This window comes from Elephantulus edwardii, unplaced genomic scaffold (genome assembly GCF_000299155.1).
Source record: "Elephantulus edwardii isolate Elephantulus edwardi_28Jun2011 unplaced genomic scaffold, EleEdw1.0 scaffold00184, whole genome shotgun sequence".
Taxonomy (NCBI): domain Eukaryota; kingdom Metazoa; phylum Chordata; class Mammalia; order Macroscelidea; family Macroscelididae; genus Elephantulus; species Elephantulus edwardii.
This window is the reverse complement of record NW_006399934.1, coordinates 3,631,103-3,651,891: the sequence shown is the minus strand read 5'-3', so window position 1 is coordinate 3,651,891 and position 20,789 is coordinate 3,631,103. Positions and strand designations below refer to the sequence as shown.

The 20,789-nt window shown below is 39.8% G+C and overlaps 1 pseudogene across 1 annotated transcript in view; it reads left to right on the top strand.

Annotated features, from left to right (window-relative positions):
- Positions 1 to 20,789, top strand: part of LOC102874252 — an 87,613-nt pseudogene that overhangs the window by 45,437 nt on the left and 21,387 nt on the right. The window lies entirely within an intron of this gene.

Genomic DNA, 20,789 nt, shown 5'->3' with positions numbered 1-20,789 from the left:
TGGCCTTTGAGTTGTGGTGCTGAAGAAGAGTCTTGAACATACCATGGACCACCAAGAAAACAAATAGGTCTGTCTTGGAGAGGGTGAAACCAAGTTTCTCTTTGGAGGCTAGGAATTTGAAGCCCTGTCTCACATACTTTGGGTACATGACCAGGAGGGACCATTCCTTGGAGAAGGACATCATACTCGGAAGGGTGGAGGGACAACACAGGAGAGGAATATCCCAGATGAGATGGATTGATATTGATACAGTAACTGAGGCAATGGAGGTAGGTGTGTTGGAGTCAGTGAAACTGGCTTCGGACAGGGCAGGCTTGAGTGCTGTTGTACACAGAGTCACACTGGGTTGCAGACAACTCAGTGGCACCTAACAACAACAAAAACATGCCTAAAGTGCTTTGTCATTCTTGTCTCTAAGGAGCAATCTGGTTTTACTTTTTCCAAGACAATGGCAAAAAATAAGTCCCCAGGAAGTGATGCAAACAGTCCTGATCTAGCTTGCAGTAAGAGTGTGTGTGTGTGTGTGTGTGTGTGTGTGTGTGTGTGTGTGTGTGCATCTGTACACACATACACATGTGGATGTGGGTTGGTGTGTATATGTATCAGTCAGTCATTGCTTCAAGTCAGAACTGACTCACAGCGGACCCTCTAGCAGGTTTTCAGAGGCTATAAATAACAAGGGCGGAGATTCCCTATCTTTCTTGGCAGAGCAGCTCATGGATTTGCACTCCCTTTATGCTGGCAGTGCAACTCCTTACCCACTAGGCCATCAGAGTTCCGTGTGTGTGTGTGTGTGTACACACACACACTTTCTGGAAAAGCTAGCTAGCTTTTGCTTGATCTGGATCTTACATCTGGCTCATCACTTTTTGACTTGAGCTACCAGCCTGCCATATTGCCTTGCAATCTTGAATTGGCGAGCTTCCAAAACAAACAGTCTGCTGTCCTACTTGTTAGATTTGTCAGCCTCCACAGGTGGGATTCCTACATTACCTGGCAATTTTGGACTCATCAGCTTCCACATCCACACTTTGCCTCCTCTCCTGTCTTTTGGATTCGTCAGCCCCCGCTGCTTTGTGAATCATGAGAAGCCTCTATACTGCCATCTGGCCCATGGACTTGCCAGCCTCTCCAAGCATGTGAACCATTTCTTAATGATAAACCTCTCTCTTACTCACCTGCTCACTTATTTGCTGCTCACCTAGCCACTCTCTCTACCCTTAACTCTAGAATTCTAGTGCTAGTTTCTATAGAAACTAATGTGTGTATGTAAAATAGATTCTAATTTACATTCACATTTGATTGGAAGATATGGCCTATAACTCAGGACTGTTCTTTTCTGAAGACTGAAATTGTTTGCTGTAATGTACAGGAGGGAGACGAGGAGGTGGAGCAGCCCTTGAGGGAATACTCCATGTGGTGTTAATGGTGAATGTGCATGGGTGTTGTGTTATAGCTGCCACAAAGCAGCATTTGGCCCAAGAATACACTATTTTAAAGACTATGTCTTTAGAATAGGGAAAGGCTGGTTCTACAAGACACTGATCATTCATTCTATTGACATTTGATGAGTGATGGCTATGGGATCTCTATTTTTGCATCTAAACTAAGAACTTTTTAAACTAGGTGGATGATCATGTGTTCTAGTGAAGACAGGTTATCAATTATAAGCACAGAATGAAGTCAGTGGTGAAGGAGACTGTGACTGTGTAGGGCAAGACGGCTGTGGCAGTTTGGGTGAGCCGCATAGGCCTCCTGGAGAAAAAGTCTTTTGAGGGAAAATTGGAAGGAATTAGTCACGAAGAGGTATGGCAAAGTGTTTTCCCATGTCAGGGGAGCATCCAATGCAAACATGAGAGCAGGAGGAAGATGTCTTTGTTCTGGGAGCAGCAAGGAGGCCATGTTGGCCGCAGCAAAATCAGTGAGATGAGCTCAGAGGTGCAGCCAGGACATGCAGACCTTAAGAGTAGTGGAAGATGTTCTGGGTTTTCTCTGGGTGAGATGAGGAGTTAACAGTTTTCCATGTGGGGGAAAAGAAATACACTGTACAATTTGTGTTTTAATAGGACTGCTGTGCTCAGAAGAGGAAAGAGCAAAGCAATAGGAAATGAGGGTAATAGTCAAGCTTCAGATGCTGGTTGCTTTGACCTGGGTGTGAGCAGTAAAAACTGTGGGACATGAGGGGATTCTTGATAGATGTTGACAGTAGATTTAAGGATTCTTAGTAGATTAAATATGAGAGAAAAGAAGAATCAGAACACTAAACATTTTAGACTGTGAGGATGGAAGAATGGAGTTTCTGTCAGAGACAAAGAAGACTTGGAAAGAGCCTCTTTGGCAAAGGGACATCATAATTTCTGAATCAGAGATAAACATTCAAGTGAGGCTTGAGCTTAAGGAGAAGTGTCTATGTACACCTATGTTTATAGCAGTTATTCACAGTAGAAAGAAAACAACCCAAATCTCCATTAACAAATGAATGGATTGAGAAATTATGGTACATTCACACAATCAAAGGTGATGCAATAGAATGTGGAAACTATCAATCAATATCATTAATATCACTTGCAAGCAAAATTCTGGTGAAGATCATTCAAAAGCAGCTGGAACAGTACATCGATAGGGAACTGGTAGAAGTTAAAGCAGGATTTAGATGAGGCTGTGACACTAGTGATATAAGTGCTGATGATAGTCACCATGTCAGAGTGTATGCTGAGCAAGTAATTCAAGAAGCTGGCCTCTATGAAGAGGAACATGACATCAGTATCAGGAGACTCATCAATAACCTGTATTATGCAGATGACACACCTTACTTGCTGCAAGTGAGGAGGACTTGTAGCATTTGTTGCAGAACATCAAGGAATATAGCCTTCAATACAGATTGTATCTCAATGTCAAGAAAACAAAGATTCTTACCACTGGACCAATAGGCAATATCATGATGGTTGGAGAAGAGACTGAAACTATCAACAACTTCATCTTACTCGGATCCATAATGAATAACCTTCATACCAGCAGTCAGGATTATCAGGGAGACATATGGCACTATGAAAGTCTGCAGTTAGGGACTTCTCCAAATTATTAAGGAGTAACGATATCAGTTTGAGGACTATGGTGTGTCTGATTCAGGCCATAATTTTTCCAGTCACTTGTATGCATCTGAGAGCTGGACAATAAATAAGGATGATAGAAGAATTGATGCCTTCGAGCTGTGGCATAGGAAAAGAACACTGAACATCCCATGAACAGCGAAAAGAACAAATATGTCTTTGAGAGGGTGCAGCTGGAGCACTCTTCAGAGGCAATGATGATGAGGCTTCACCTCATATACTTCTGGCATGTTGCTAGGAGGGGCTATTCCTTAGAGAAGGATATGATGCTGGGAAGAGTGGATGATGGCTAAAGAAAGGAAGACTCTCAACCAGGTGGATTGACATGGTGACTGCCACAATGGGCTCTAGTGTGTCAGAAAATGCGAGGATGGCAGAGGATAGGCTGGAGTTTCAATCTGTTGTTCATAAGGTCGCAAAAGTTTTACTCAACTTGATGGCTCCTAACAATAATACCACATTATTGAAAACTATGTAGTAATAAGAAGCAATGATTTAAAAAATAGTATATAACATGGGAAAAGCTAGAGAGCATTATGCTGAGTGAACTCACTCATTCTCATAAGGACAAATACTGCGTAAGACCATTATTGTAAAAACAGAAAGATAACTAGTAAGCTGTGTATAAAAGTCCAAAAGGGGAAGGGGAGGCAGACAGGGGCAGGGTGGGGGGAAGGTGGAGTATGTGTGTTTAGCAGAAATCACTAGGATGACAGAGTTTGGAGGGCAAAGGGCGGGAGTGAAGGAATGAAGAAAGATCCAACGGAAACCTGAAAAGACAGGGTAATAGTTGGCACAGATTAATGGTGATTAGTTTTATATAACACAAAGTATAGGAATAATTGTATGAAACACAATGTGAATGAAGGAATGTGTGACACACATCCATTTTTTGACAATTGTAACCTGCTTTCCCTTTCTTGGCCTGTGCTGTGCTTGTGGTGAATTGGGTGCCTGGTGCATGCCACTCCCAAGTTTGGAGACGCATGCTTTGCCTCCTTAGACCAGTACACCTAACAGTGCCCAAAACACCAGACTGAGAACCCTGCCAACAGCTGACTTTGGGACTGGATTAGTCATGTCTACTCTGGGAGCCAAGCACCCTGCCCCCAGCCTCCACCAGGCTTCAGGGACTGTTTCCCCCACCCCCTCCTTTTTTCTTCCTTCCTTCTTTTTTTTTTGTCTCTCTATTTTTCCTTGGTTTTTTGTCCTGTTTTCTTCTGTCTCTTTGCTTCTTTTTCTTGTTTTTGTTGTGTGTCTGTGTGTTTTTTTAAATTTTAGTTGTTTTCCTTACTCTTTTTCTTTGAAAACTACGTTGAAAGAATGACAGTTGAAAAGTATGGAGCTGGTGACAGAAATGAGGTCAGAAATCAAAGACTGAATTTTGTACACTCAGTGTTTTATTCATCACAAATACCTTTTTAAAAAAAAACACAAATGCAGAGTAATGGTTGGCATAGTTCAGTGGTGATTAGTTTTACAAGTCACAATGAGTGGGAATGACTGTATGAAACACAATGTGAATGAAGGGTATTGTGAAACACAATGTATATGAATTTTGTATGCACAGTACTATAAAATAAAAATTTTTTTAAACCCCACATATGACGACTTTACACTTGAACACTGCCTGTTGGACTGCGACATCTTAAAAAGATAAGGTGCTAGGGGAGCTCTGGTGGCCTAGTGGCAAGAAGCTGCACTGCAATCCCAGAGGCGCACGGTTCAAATCCACCAGATGCTCTGCCAGGAAAGGAGGGACAATCTCCTCCTGTACCAGTCAGATCCGATTTGACGGTACACACACACACACACACACACAATTATAAAATAAAAAAAAGAAAAAAGATAAGGTGCTAATTGCAGAACACAACACTAATTTCTCACGTATTGTTTCAAATTGAAGCTGAAGAAAATGAAAACAAGTCCACAAGAATCAAAATTAACACCCTGAATCTATCCTGCCTGAATGTAGAATAATTTCAAGAATAATTTTGAGGTATTGAAAACGAATAGGTTCGATGAATAGATGAGTTCTGAAATGATATGAAGGATATAATTTATGAAGAAAGCAAAAAGTCATTACAAAAATAGAGAAAAATTTTAAAAATCAAAATGGATTTCAGAAGCACTGAAAATTGCACTTGAGAAGCCATAACAAAGGTGAAGTAAAAGAGCTGAACAGAACAATTCAAAGGGCAGTACAAGACAATGCAAAGTACTATAATGGAATGTGATGTACAGAGAACTGGAGTCAGAGATTGAATAGAGAAGAACTCACTCGGCATTTCTTAAGCTGAAAGAACTGAAGAACAAATTCAAGTCTCAGGTTGCAATACTTACAGATGCTGTAGACAAAATCTTGAATGATCCAGGAAGTATTAAAAGAAGATGGAGGGAATACATGGATTCATTGTACAAAAAAAAATTGGCCAACACTAAAGTATTTCAGGAAGTACCAAGATCAAGAGCCAGTGGTAATGAAGTTCAAGCTGCACTATTCATAGGCAAGTTCAAACTGAAGCTAAAGAAAAACAAACCCACAAGAACCAAAATTTTACTTTGCATCTATCCTACCCGAGTTTAAAAACCATCTCAAGAACAGGTTTGAGTGTTGAACATTAGTGAACGAAGACATGAGAGCTGTGGGAGGATATCAAGAATATCATCCATGAAGAAAGCAAAAGGTCATTACAAAAAAAAAGTCATTACAAAGCCAGACGAGGAATAAAGACTGAGATGATGTCAGAAGAGACTCTGAATATGGCACTAGAAGCCAAAGCAAAGGGAAGAAATCAGGAAATTAAGGAGCTGGACAGTCTATTTCAAAGGGCAGCATGGAAAGACAAAGCAAAGTACTACTAAAAAAGGTGCAAAGAACCGGGAGTCAGATAATCAAAAGGGTCGTCCCTTTTTTGGCATTTGCTTGGCATTTCTCAAGCAGAAAGAACTGAGAAACAAGTTAAAGCCTCGAGTAGTAATACTTAAAGATGCTATGGTCAGACTATTGAATGATCCAGGAAGCATCAAAAGAAGATGGTAGTAGTACACATATAGAGTCACTGTACCGAAAAGAATTGGCTGACACAGAAGAATTTCATGAAACAACACATGATCAAGAGGCAATGGTTAAAATTTTTTTTTTTTTTAAAAAGAGGCAATGGTGATGAAGGAGGAAATTCAAGCTACTATGAAGCAACTGGCAAAAAATAAGGCCCTAGGGATTGATGAAATATCAGGAACTGAACAGGTTATGAAAATAAATATGCAATATGAATGAATGAAAATCTAACTTCTCTGTAAATATTCATTAAAATCACAATTAAAATTTTATTTAAAGAAAATAAATAGGTGAGCTCTGGTGGCCTAATGGCAAGAAGCTGTACTGCAATCCCAGAGGTGCGCAGTTCAAATCCACCAGATGCTCTGCTGAAGAAGGAGGAACAATCGCCACCTGTACCAGTCAGATCCGATTTGACGGCACACACATTAATAATAATAATAAATAATCAAACTCTTTCAACAACAATAATAAAAAAAGTCTTCACTGGTGAATTCTACCCAATATACAGAGAAGAGCTGATACCAATTCTACTTAAACTGCTTCAGAGCGAGTGCCAGGCTTGCAGGCTCCACGCTCACCACTCCGCGGTCAACACCAACATGCCTCGCGCTTCCATGCCTGGAGGGGCTGCTCTGAGCTCACCCAGCAGCTGGCTCAGTGGCTGGGGCGATCCATGTGTGCTCTGCAGCCTGCACAGCATCCGCAAGATCTGCGGTGTGCAGAACCGGGTTTATACCAACCGGGTTTACACCAAGCTGCTGTGCGATCTTATTTCGCAGCGCTTGAAAGGGTCTACATCAACTACTACAATATGAACGTGGCCAACATGGGCTGGAACAACTCCACTTTCACCTGAGGGCCATGCTAGCCTGCCTTGGTCTGTAGTGGCCATGCCCTTCCTGTCCCCAGCCAGCCCACCTCCCCGTCAGGAGAAATAAATGGTTTAGAGAAAAAAAACAAAAACACACACACCAAAAAAAAGCCCAAAACACTATTTCAAAGCATGGAAAAACATGGAATACTTCTAGATTTAGTCTATGAAAAAAACCATAATCTTTTCTAGTGGTTTCTTTGCCTTAAAGACATCACTAAAAAGGGAAATTATAGGCCAATATCCCTCATGAACAAACTCACAAATATTCTCAAAAACATCCGACCTAACAGAATCCAACATCATATTTTAAAAGATAATAATTAATGATAAAGGATTCACACCAGATATGTAAAGTGATTCAACATTAGAAAAACAAGTAGCATTAATTCACCACACAAAGGACAATAACAGGCGAGCTCTGGTGGCCTACTGGCAAGAAGCTGCAACTGCAATCTCAGAGATGCACGGTTCGAATCCACCAGATGCTCTGCTGGAGAAGGAGGAACAATCTCCTCCTGTAACAGTCAGATCTGATTTGACGGTACATACAAAAAATAATGAAATAAAATAAAATTTTTAAAAAAGGGCGATAACAGTCACATCAATTGATGCAAAAAGGCATTTGACAATATCTAACACTCATTCCTGATTTAAAAAAAAATTCAAAAAAACAGGAATAGAAAGTTCTCAGCATAATTAAGAACTAATATTAGTCTCAATGAGAGAAACTGAAAGCATTCTCCTTGTAAACAAGAACAAGACAAGGATGTTCATCACCACATCCATTCAAGAAAATGAAAGTGAAAATTTCATTTTACATAGATCCACAATCAATACTCATCATAACAGCAGTCAAGAAGTTAAAAAACATTTTTCATTGGGAAAATATGCTGTCAAGGACCTCTGCAAAGATCTAAAGGGCAATAATGTCAGTTTAAAATCTAAGGTGCACCTCATCCTATCATGGTTTTCCTATATATATGAAAGTTAAGCAATGAATAAGGATAACAGAAGAACTGTTGCCTTTGAAATGTGGTGCTGGAGAAGAAGGCTGAATATGGACTTCCAAAAGAACAAGCAAGTCTCTCTTGGAGGAAGTGCAACCAGAGTGTTCCTTAGAGACAAGGATGGCAAAACATCTTCTCACATAATTTGGGCATGTTGTCAGGATAGGTCAGTCCTTGGTTAAAGACATCATGGAGGGATGTCAACAACATGGATTGACCTGGTAGCTGTAACAATGGTCTTGAGCATATCAGAGCTGGTGGGATGGCACAGAATAGGGCAAGGTTCAGATCTGCTATTCATAGGGTCATTGTGAGTCACAGTTAACTGGGCAGCACAATTTACACAACTTTTTCAAAAATTTAAAAAGCTTTCTGCTGGAATTAGAGGCCATAACTAGCAAATGTGACTTTCTGATATTTTGTAATAAAATGGGCCAGCCTTGGGACATCTGCATTATCAGTGACCTAACACATCATCTTGTCTTAAATGTGCAAGATGGCCCTATAAGCTTTAATGTACAGATATGTTGTTGTTGTTGTTATGTGCCATTGAGTCGTTTGTGACTCATAGCAACCCTATGTACAACAGCCCTAAACCCTGCTCTATCCTGGGCCAATCGCACCAGAAGGACTAGGGGGTTCCGGGCTACCACTGGTGACCACTCTAAAAGGGATCACAATACAGTGTCCTGGACAACGAAACAAAAAATGTGAAAAAACCCTCAAAGTCAGTAAAATGACCAGGCTGATTGGTTTGACAAAAATTAATGGGATCCCCAAGACTGTGGTCTTTGGCCACCCCTCAAATCTGGAACTGAACTCATCCTTCTGACTCAACTTTCATCCAAACTAGACGTCCTATAGAGTGAACAACAGCCTCAGGGAGTTACTTACTTCTTAGCACAATCAACCATACAAGATCAAAGGGGGCAGCATGTGCTCCGGACAAAGCTCAGAATTCGGGAAAGAACAGGGTAGAAGGACCCATTCACTACAGGGAGGATTACAATATGGGAATTGTAACCAGTGTTATGAAACAAAATGTGTATGGATGGTTGAATGGAAAACCAATTTGCTTTGAAAAGTTTTACTCAAATCACAATAAATAGTTTAAAAATAAAATGCTCCAGGGAAAAAGGGGGTAATGGGAAGAATAAATGAAACAAGATGAATAAAATGTTAGTAGCTGATGAGTAATAAGGTTCAGTATGTTAATCTTACTTTTATCTGTAGTTGAAAATATCTGTAATAGAGAACATGGTGTCCTGGTGACACACTCCACCCAACCCATATAAACCTTCTGAGTGAAATACATGCAGATGACAATCCTGGAACTCCATGAACAAAGAGAGAAGATAGAGAGTACAAACAATGAATAGAACGAGAGACAGAGCCAAAATGCGACTGAGGAGAGAGAACCAGAGGATCCCAAGCCCTGTTAGAAGGTGAGTGGAGACATTGAACTTGATCTCTCACCTTGACTGAAGGTGAGCAGAAACTGAGAAGTTGACTGTATTAATAATTCATATTAGTTCCACCAGACAGACCCCACAACTCTTTCTCATGCTTTTTCACCATGGCTTCTGGTTAGTTAGGGGTGAGCCTGTCCTCCTCCAACCCGCACTAAGCGGGTGGCTAGGGGGTAGCTTCTTTGTCATACTACCCTCACCCAGCTTGCTTGGGACTCTCACACCACTCTGCATGCCACCCATGTTCTGAGGCACAAGCTGGGGAAAGTGGTAAGCACCCACAGTACCTGCATGATTGGCAGGTAGCTTCCTAAAGAACCTCAGGCAAAGACACACGCTTGGCCCTTAGGGCAGGCTCCGATCCTAATTGCAAGGGCACACACTTCCTTGGATCATGTGAAAGTCACAGGACTTTGAAGTGACTGAAGACACAGCCACAGACAGTTGCTGCCATACTCCTACTATCTTTTTTGTAAAAGTTCCTGTTTTACTTCCTAGGTTTTGTTTTTTCTCTTTCATTTCATCCTTCCTCTTCTGCTTTATATTTACTTTCTCCCCTTCTTCTTTTATTTTTACTCATTTTCCTTCCTTCTCTCTTTTCTTCTCTTCCAAACCAAAGGGGGCAGACAGATGTTCCTCTACCTGTTAGTCATACCTATAGCACCTACTATCTACAGCTCAAGCCAACAGGTATTACCACTCACTCTTGCACCACTGGACCAATGACAGGAGGAGTTAAATGTTTGTTCAAATAGTCCTTAGCTACTCATCAAGCTTAGCAAAAGAGACCCTTGCCCACACTATTACCAGTTACTCCACCCACCTGAAGGAAGTACATTCCTGCACTGCCAAATTAACAAGCATTGCCCACTCCCACATTAGAAAGCAAAGCAAAATATAAATCAAGGCAAAGTAACCAACAACATATACTATAAATAATCACAAAAACTTAAAAAACGTTTAGGAGACAACAATGCCAAATCAAACAAAAATATAATAATAAGGTGATATAAGCAAAGTACTAAGACAAAGAATCAGGAAATCTCCTAAAGTAAAAACAACAGATAAAACTAACCTGACAAGGAAAGGATTAAAAAGATAGAGAGATAGATATACCCTGCTAAAGGGATTAAAAACACACACACACACACAACCACAACCCAACAAAACCAGACAACACTGTAGAAGAATTAAAACAATACAAGAGCAAAGTGGCTAATAGACAGCTAGATACCATACCAAAACAACAATCAAATTCAGATTAACAATAAAATTGCAGAGATGAGTAACAAACTGAAGAGGAAAAAGATAATTGAACCAACTGAGTAACAGATGAGTGATTTAGAAGACAAATTCCTTGATAATGATTTGCCTAAGATGGTGAAGAAAGCCTGAGATTTCCATGGAACACTATCAAGAGGAAAAACTCCTTATGACTGTAACTTCAAAACAGGAGAGGAGAAACATCTCAGAGAACTGTTGAAGATTTGCTAGCCAATAATGTTACTAATTTAATAAAAGAGGAAAAGAAATCTTCTAAGTAGCTTAATGGTCCCCATTCAGGATAGCCTCCAAAAGAAAGACAAAGAATCTTGAGAGCAACTTAAAAAAAAAAAAAAAAAGGAAATGTTACCTTCCATGGCCAATCAATAAGATTAAACTCTGATTTCTTAGCATAACTTTTAAAGAAAAAAAAAATTACCAATCAACCATTATATATTCAACAAAACTATCCCTCTGTTTCTGGGGCCTGGGGGGAGGGAAATATATGAGGAGTTTCCTTTATTCAGTCCTGGTTTTAAATTAATTAACCAGTAGACAATCCATAAGGGGAGGAGAGTTCACATTCCACCTCCTACATCTAGTTTACAAAACATGATTGAGGATAGAGTATAATAAATGCTTCATTTAATTATATGCTCTTTTTTGAAAGTTGCTTTTCTTTCCACCCTTAAGGAGGCCCACTATTTGATGAAATTCCTGAAAATGGGTGTAACCTAGCTTGCCTGTTTACTGTTCTAAGATATAGCCGGGATTTTCAAGGAAATGTGTTTGCCATTTGCTGAATTTTTTTTTTCTTTCTTTCTTTACTTTTTCTCTTTTTCTTGTTGTGTACCGTCAAATCAGATCTGACTGGCACAGGAGGAGATTGTCCCTTTTTCTCCAGCAGAGCATCTGGTAGATTAGAACCACGAGCCTTTAGTATTACAGTGCGGCTTCTTGCCACTAGGGCCACCAGAGCTCCCTTTGATTTTTTTTTAAGTAAATTTTCTGATAAATGAAGAAAAATATTGTATCTTTTTATAAAACAAATTATTTTTGTTAATTTCACACCCTTCCTGATTTTAAACCATGCAGTGTTCCCTTGCTCTGTTCACATAATAGCTTCTTGATCTAGGTACAGATTCCATATAAAGTACAATTAAGTATTCTAGGACTCCCATTCTTCTCATTGTTGGCCATAATTTGTTATAATATACACAGAATGTAAAATGCCTTTACAGAGTGAATAAAACACAAATAGACATTTTTCTGATATTCTCTGCTTTCAGCCAGGATCCACTTGACATCCACAGTGACAGCCCTGGTTCCATGGCCTCTTCTAAAACCAGCTTGTACTTCAGGTAGTTCTCGGTGCATGTACAGTTCTAGCCATTTTAAAATGATCGTCAATAATATTTTGCTTGATTATTAATGATACTGTTTGGTAAATTCCACATTCTGTTGGATCACTTTTCTCAGGAATGGGGACAAATATGGATCTCTTTCAGTCAATTGGCCAGATGGCTGTCTTCCAAATTTCCTGCCATAAACTGGTGAGCACATCCAAGATTGTATCTGTTAACTGAAACATGTCAACTAGTATTCCGTCGATTCCTGGGCCCTTTTTTTTTCCCCAGTGCCTTCAGTGCTGCTTGAACTTCATCTTTCATCATCATTGGCGCTTGTTCATCTGGTGACTTAGTGGTAAGGAACTATACTGTCAACACAAAGGTGGTGTGTTTGTGGATTTCAAATCCACAAACTGCTCCTCATGAAAAAGATGGCGGTCTCCTCCCATGTGATTAATTGCCTCTGAAAACTTACTTTCTAGCAAGTTAAGGGTCAGTTACAACTTGAAGGTACATAGTAACAATATGAAATAAAGGGAGTTCTGGTGGCTTAGTGGTAAGGAGTTGGGCTGCCAACCCAAAGGCACATGGCTAGAATGTATCAGTTGCTCTGCCAGAGAAAGATGGGCTATCCATCCTCTCTTGAGACTTAACGGCCTGTGAAAACCCACTGGATAGTCAGCTAGGAGTCAGTTCTGACTAAATGGTACACAACAAGAAGAATCAAGGATATCATTGCTAACTTAAAGAATAGAAGTTCAGGTTCACTCAGAAGTGCCTCAGAAAAATCAACCATTGGAACTCAATGGAGTACAGTCCTACTCTAACACACCATGAATTAGAATCACCTTGATCTTAACTGTAATATCCATGAAGAGGGGCAGTGGTGGCTTAGGAGAAGTTTCACCTGCCATACAGGAAATATGGGTTTGGTTCCCCACTAATATATCTTATTTCAGTCACCTCTCATGTCAGTGGATGCTTGTATGCCCCTGTGCTACTTTTAAAAGAGTTAATGCAAATCACCATCAGCAAAAAGCTGACTCATATGAGACAAAGTTCAGAGATAGGTTCACTATCCTCTTTTTTTATCATGTGTGCCACAAATCATCCTTCCACCGCACTCTTTTCTTGCTGAGTTCAGTAACTTGTTGCAATGGCCACACAGAACTTACTTACATTTACTGAATAACAGGATACAACTTGGGATCAGGATTAACAGGCCACAGGTCAGGATCAAGATCAGGAGGCCTATAAGCAAAATCTGGAAGGCTTCCCTGAAGAGGAGAGCATGTTCTTTCCTTCTTCACTGCAAGACAGCTCTCATGGCCCTTATCTCAGCTGCACATGACCCCCTCTCAGCCATCAGGCTTTTCTTGGCCTCACTCTGCAACTTCAGGACAGGTTTCTCCGCCTTTGTCCTTCCTGCTGTAAGCCCTGCTGAAGGGGGCTCCTTCCAGGCTTACCACCATGTTCAGTGTTAAAGTCTTAGATGTAATTTTTAGGAAGTTCTTTGGTTCCTCTCTGCTTCTTCTTGCTTTCTACCTTCCTGTTTCTGTTTCAAAAGATAGGTGGGAGTGGCGAGCCTATCAGGACCACAGACTGACTGACGAGTCTTAGTAACCTCTAGACACACTATATGTATAGTTATCAACCAGTCTCTACAAGCTACATACCAATCACACAGTAGCCCAGAACCAGACAGAAAGTTGTCACAAGTTGTTTACAGTTTACCCAGGAAATGTCAATCCCAAGAACAGGGTAGAAAGTAGAACAAAGGAAATTTCTCAGAATTTAGGGAGAGGGAATCTCTCAAACTGTTTTTTCCAAAGAACCAAAGCAAAAGTCATACAAAGTAACACATTTAACTCAAGGCTGAGCAGGTTTTAGTATAGCTTTAAGAAAAAGAAAAAGCCTTTCCTCTCCACTAGTGTTTTCTATCATCAAAGACTTTTTCTAGTTCTAAAAATAAGGCAATAAAAAACCCCATGGATCCCAATGGTTAGATCAGCTTTGGGAGGCTCTGGTGGCCTAATGGTAAGAAACTGTGCTGTAATTCTAAAGATGTGTGGTTCAAATCCACCAGCTGCTCCACAGATGATGGATAATCTCCTTCCATGTTTGCCTTGAAAACCTGTTGGAGGATAAGCTGAGTCAGTTTCAATTCAGTGGCACACAACAACTAGTTAGAATCAAGTTGCTAAATTTAGCTCACACTTAAAGAGAGGAAAATCTAGGGTATGAGAAGAGGGCCACTAGAAGCCACCCTAGATATCTGCTCACCACATCCTATACACTGGTAGGACTCACATCCACAATACTTGGCACACTGGTGGCTTAGCAGTCAAGAGTTGTATTGCAAACCCAAAGGCTCAAGGTTTATTTAGATCACCACTGGAGAAAATATGATCTTTTTCATTCATGCAATTTATTGCCTCTAAAAACCTGCTGGAGAGTCAGTTATATGTTGGTTCCAAGTCGTAAGTAAGTAACAACAACAAGAGCAAGAGTATATGTGTTGTTTCATCAATAAGGCTGCCCTCATGCCTGCTCCATAAAGGAGAGCAAAACTGGCAAGATTCCATCACTGGCATCTACTGCCAGCTTGCGTGTCCACAATCAACTCATGTGTTGATTTTACTTGCTGATAATGAAAACTTACCAGTAAAATCTGTTTCATAATTTATACCGTGTAATGTTAGGGAGCTATAGTGGCCCTATCTGTAGTGAGTTCACTAACACAAAGGCTGTTCACATCAGGCAGTGGCTCCAAAGGAGAAAGATGGACAGTATCTTCCCACGCAAATTATAGCACTGGAAATCCAATGGAATGTCACCTATGAGCTGGAATTGACCCGATGGCAAGAAGTTATATAACATCATACATTAACCTTGAGCTCTAATGAACAAAAGGACATGAGCTCAGAGTTAAACTTTTACATGACTACCTTGTACCTGGTCTCCATCTCTCTCCTCTTAGCCTCACAAGCCTTGTGTCACATCTAAACACTGCCTTTTGACTATTTCCTGGCTCCTGTCTGAGGCTTGAGGGACAGTCTCTTCCCATTCTCTTGCCAACCAGTACTTATGAGAACTACTCTGAATCTGAGACTGAGACATCTGAGACTTGCTGCTCTGATGTTCCTAATCAGCTCCCAGACCAACTAAACACTTAGATGTTGTCAGTCAGTTGAAAAAAACAAAACATTAAATCATATTAGTTAATAAATATGAAGAAATGAGGCAAGTGTTCAGGTCTTTCATTCAAAGAGTTGTCATGAGTCATCTACAATTTGACAACACTTAACAACAACAAAGAGAAAGCCCTGTTGGCCTAGTGGATAGAAAGGTATTCTACCAAGCCAGAGAGAGTGATTTTAATCTGCAGCCCTCAGGCTTGGTTTTAATTGGTTTTGGTCAAACATTCTTCTAAATGGTATAGCACTGGTTAGTCCATTTGCTGTACACAAGTAACTAGTGGTTGCTGTAATGCTGAACACTGTGACACTGATGTGTCAAATGCGATAATGGCTACCCATGGTAGACAGTGTTTGGTGGGGCTTCCCGATTAAAACAAGCTTGGAAGCAGGAGTGGCATCCACTTCCAAAACAGCTTGCCTCTGGAAACTCTATGAACATGGAGAAATGATGAAAGTTGTACAAGTGTTCAGGTCTTTCATTCATAAGGTCGCTGGGTAGTCTAAGACTTGATCGCACTTAACAACGAGTTAATGTTCATATAGTTTTTTATGGTTTCACATCTACACTGGTATTTATGCCCAAATAGTTATATTCTTTTGAAAAGAAATAAAAAATAGTATGAATTCTAGCAAACTCAGCTATTTGTCTTATTGTTGTGAGGTACTGAGTAGGATGCATAGCAACTCTATTGACAACACATCTGAACCTTATCCTATTCTGTGCCATCTTCATCATCTTTAACACACTTGAGCCCATCGCTGCGGTCATACATCTCTTGATTTCTTGACTGCTGGTACCAAAGGCATTGACTGTGGATTCAAGCAAGATAAAAACTGTTAACTTTAATTTTTCTCTATCTACAGTGATGTTGCCTATTATCTGTTTTCTTTATATCGGGATGTAATTAACGTAATGTAATGTATTAAAGGCTGCAGTCTTTGATCTTCTGCAGCAAATGGGGTCGTGATACTAGGGATATTGTAGCTAATGTTAGATGGATCTTTGCTGAAAGCAAAGAATACCAGAGGAATGCTTATCTGTGTTTCATTGATTATGCAAAGGCGTTTGACTGTGTGGATCATAACAAACGGTGGCTGACTCTGGAAAGAATGGGAATCCCAGAACACTTGATCGTGCTAATGCGAAACCTATACTTGGACCAAGAGGCAGTAGTCAGAACAGAGCAAGGAAACACTGCATGGTTCAAAATTGGGAAGGATGTACGCCAGGGATGTGTCCTATCTCCATACCTTTTCAACCTGTATGCAGAACAGATTATCCAGGATGCCGGGCTCTATGAGGAGAAGCGTGGCATTAGGATTGGTGGAAGATCCATCAACAATCTGCATTATACAGATGACATAACCCTGCCTGCTGAAACTGAGGAGGTCCTGAAGCAGTTGTTGCAGAGGGTCAAGGACTGCAGCCTTCAATATGGACTGAGGCTCAATATCAAAACAAAGCTTCTCACCGCTGGACCAATTGGCAGCATCATAATGGATGGTGAAGAGATTGAGATTGTTCACAGCTTTAGTTTGCGTGGCTCCACAGTCAACACTCTTAGCATCAGCAGCCAGGAAATTAAAAGATGTATTACAATGGGAAAGTCTGCTGTTAGGGACCTCTCCAAAGTACTGAACAACAATGGTGTCACTCTGGAGACTAGGGTGCACCTGATACAGGCCAAGGTCTTTGCAATCACTTGTTATGCATGAGAGAGTTGGACAATGACTAGAGAGGATAGGAGGAGATTGATGCCTTTGAGCTGTGGTGCTGGAGAAGAGTACTGAATGTACCATGGACTGCTAAGAAAACAACCAGGTTCATTCTGGAGAGAGTGAAGCCGGGCTGCTCCTTGGAGGCAAGGATTCTAAAGCTTCGTCTGACATACCTTGGACACGTTGCAAGGAGGGACTGGTCCTTGGAGACAGACACCATGCTTGGTAGGGTGGAGGGACAGCACAGGAGGGGAAGACCCTCTATGAGGTGGATTGATTCAGTGACTGTGGTAATCGGGGTGGGTGTGTCGGAGACAGTGAGATTGGCACAGGACAGAGCAGGGTTTTTTAGGGCTGTTGTACATAGGGTCGCTATGGGTCACAAACGACTCGATAGCACATAACAACAACAAAAAATAATAAAAAGAAAGCCACCACAAAGTTTTGGAGGCAACAGATGGGTTCAATAATGTATACTGCATTGAAACAGATGAGGGAGAAAATGGTTTTAAAAGGATATGTAATTGGGTATTTTTGTCATAACAGGAGTACACAAAGAAGGCTGCATAGCGGAGTGGACCTGGGGTGAGGGATTGTAAAACAATTAAAGAATTTTACTTTTCAAAGAGAAGAGTGTACTGGGGGGGGGAGGGGTGGGCAGGGAGAAAAGTGCAACAATGAATGAATGGAAATCCAAAGTGTCAGTAAATTTTCAGTGAAATGAATAAAAAAAAGAGAAAAGAAAGACATTTAACATTTTGAAAGTAAATTAGAATGAAGATACAACATATCAACATGTTCGGGACAATGCAAAATCTACCCAGAAGACAACCTGTATCACTAAACACATCAAAATGGAACCAAAATCAACACCTTAACATCTCCAACAATTAGAAAAATTGCAAGCAAAGATGAAAGAGACATAAATGAAACAGAAAATAGAAAGAATTAAAACTAGAATTTGATTCTTTGAAGGGACTAATAAATGAACTAAAAAATCTAAACACCTCATTGCCATTGAATTAGAAGTGACTCATAGCTGACCTTCCAGCAGGTTCAGAAGCTGTAAATATCACAAGAGTTGCCTATCATTTCTGTCTCAGGGCCACTGGTAGAGATCTGAATTGCTGAAAAAGAAAAAAGCATTAGCACCATAATTATCTACAGATGGAACCGCCAGAGCTCCCTAACAAAATCAGCAAGTCTCTGGCAAATCTAACAAAGGAAAAGGCACAAATAAAGTAAGAAATGAAATGAGTGATGTGATAACACTGACAAATAGGTGAAGAATTAAAATAAAAAGAATAGTAACAGGATATTCCGAAAAACTATACTCTAATAAATTTGAAAACAAAGAGGAAATGGAGAAACCTTTAGATACTCAACACTAACAAGATAGAGGTAGAGTATCTGAGATTATCACAAAAAAGAAACAGAACAGGTCATAAAAGGTTCCCAACCAAAATGTCCTGGCCTAGATTTTTTCATCAAACATTCAAAGAGCTAACCACCAATTCTACTGCACCTATTTCAAAATACAAGATAGAATAGTCCTGAACTCATTTTAAGAAGCAAGCATAACCCTAATACCAGAGCCAAGCAAAGACACCACTTAAAATTAGAGACCAATGGCCTCCATGAACAGACTTAAAAATTCTCAACAAAATCTGAGTCAACAGAATCCAACATATCAGAAAAATCATTCATCATAATCAATCGAGTTTCATTTATAAGATTATATAATAAAATCTGTATAAGGGATTAAATGAAAAAAAGCAACATGATTTGTAAACTCTCATACAAAATTAACTAAAATAAACTAAAACAGCACTACCAAAAAGCCCAAGACCTACATAAATGGAAAAATATACTATGCCCAAAATATGGATGGAAAACTTAACATGAAAATGACAATATAATCAAGACAATCTACATATACAATGCAATCCCAATCCAGATCCCATCATCATACTTCAAACAGACTGAAAAAGTAATCACTTACTTTATACAAAAAAGAAAAAGATCCCTGATAAGCAAAACACTTCTGAAGAAAAAGTAGAAGGCCGTAAGACTTCCTGATCTGTAGATTTACTACACAGCCATATTAATCAAAATAGCCTGGTATTGGTGCAACAACAGATATATATAGACCAACTGAGCACTCGGAAATAGTCCCATTCATCTAGACACTGTAAGGGAGAGCTGGTAGCCTAGTGGATCAGGAGTTGTGGTGTCAACTAAAACGACAAGCAGTTTGAATCTATCAGCTGCTCTGCAGAGAAAGATAGGCCATCTTCTCCAGTGTTATTTATAGCCTATGAAAACCTGCTGAAAGGTCAGCTATGAGTCAATTCTGTAATGACTAATGAGTTTGAGACACTGTCATTAACTGGATTAATCAATTGCAATAAAGCAAAATGTGTATTGGTTGAAAAACTAAGGTTATTCCTTGGGAAAACGAATAGATTTGTAAATTTTCACTCAAATTTACCAAAAGTTACATCTCTCATTTTAAACATTCAGTCAAGTCTAAGACTGTTTTTCTCTGCAGTTATCACCAGATGCGTTTTCCTCTCTTTTACTGACCCTCCACCTCTCCAAGCATAATGTCCTGGGCAACATGCCCAAAATATGTGAGATGAAATTTCACCATTCTTGTCTCTAAGGAGCACTCTGGCTACATTTTCCATGATTTTTCTGTTTGTTCTTTTGGTAGTCCATGGGCTGGCTATTCCATGGTCTTCTCCAATGTCATAATTCAAATGCATAAATTCTTTTTCTGTTATTCTTACTCACTGTCCAGCCTCAGATGCATAGCAAGTGATGAAAAGAGCATGACATGAATCAGATGCTCCCCACTTATTTGGAAAAGTCCCTAACAGTAGACTTGCCCAATGCAATACATTGCCTGATTACACAGCTGTTACCAAAGTTAACGATGTCTACTGTGGATTCAAGATGAAACTGTCGACAATGTCAATCTTTTTTCTCCATATATCATGATGTTGGTCCAGTGGTAAGGATTTTTGTCTTCTTGATGTTAAATGTAATCCATATTGAAGACTATAGTCTTTTTTGATCTTCTGTAACAGGCAGTTCAAGTCATCTTCACTTTGAGCAAGCACTTCTCTAATGATTTGCTTAGTGTACAGATTGAATCAACAGGGAGAAAGGATACAACTCTGATGTACACCTTTCCTGGTTTAAAATTATACAGCATTGCCTTGCTCTATTTGGACAACAGCTTCCTAATACAGATGTAGATTTTGAATGAGCACAATTAAGTGTTCTGGGATTCCCTTTTTTTCTCAATTCTAGCCTTAACTCTAGCTGAATAAAAAGGAAAAAAAACCCATGGATCTATGATCAAATGATTTATGACAAGGATGTTAGATCCATCTGACCAGGAAAGAAGAATCTTTGTTAACAAAATAAAAAATAGGTCATCACAAAATCTGAAATTTTTAGGTGTCAAAAATTTTTACTAAAAAAGTGTTAAGACAAGCTACCAACTAGGAGAGTATCTTTGAAAATTATATAACCAACAAGAGCCTAACAACAAAAAATTACTTAAAACAGAAAACTATGTTAATGAGGATGCAGAAACTAGAATTATTACATACTGTTAGTGGGAATGCAAAGTGTTACTGCCTTTATGGAAAACACTTGTGCAGTTCTCAAAAATATTAAAAATAGGGAGGGCTGCCCTCGCCCCCGGCTCAGGGCGAGCCGTC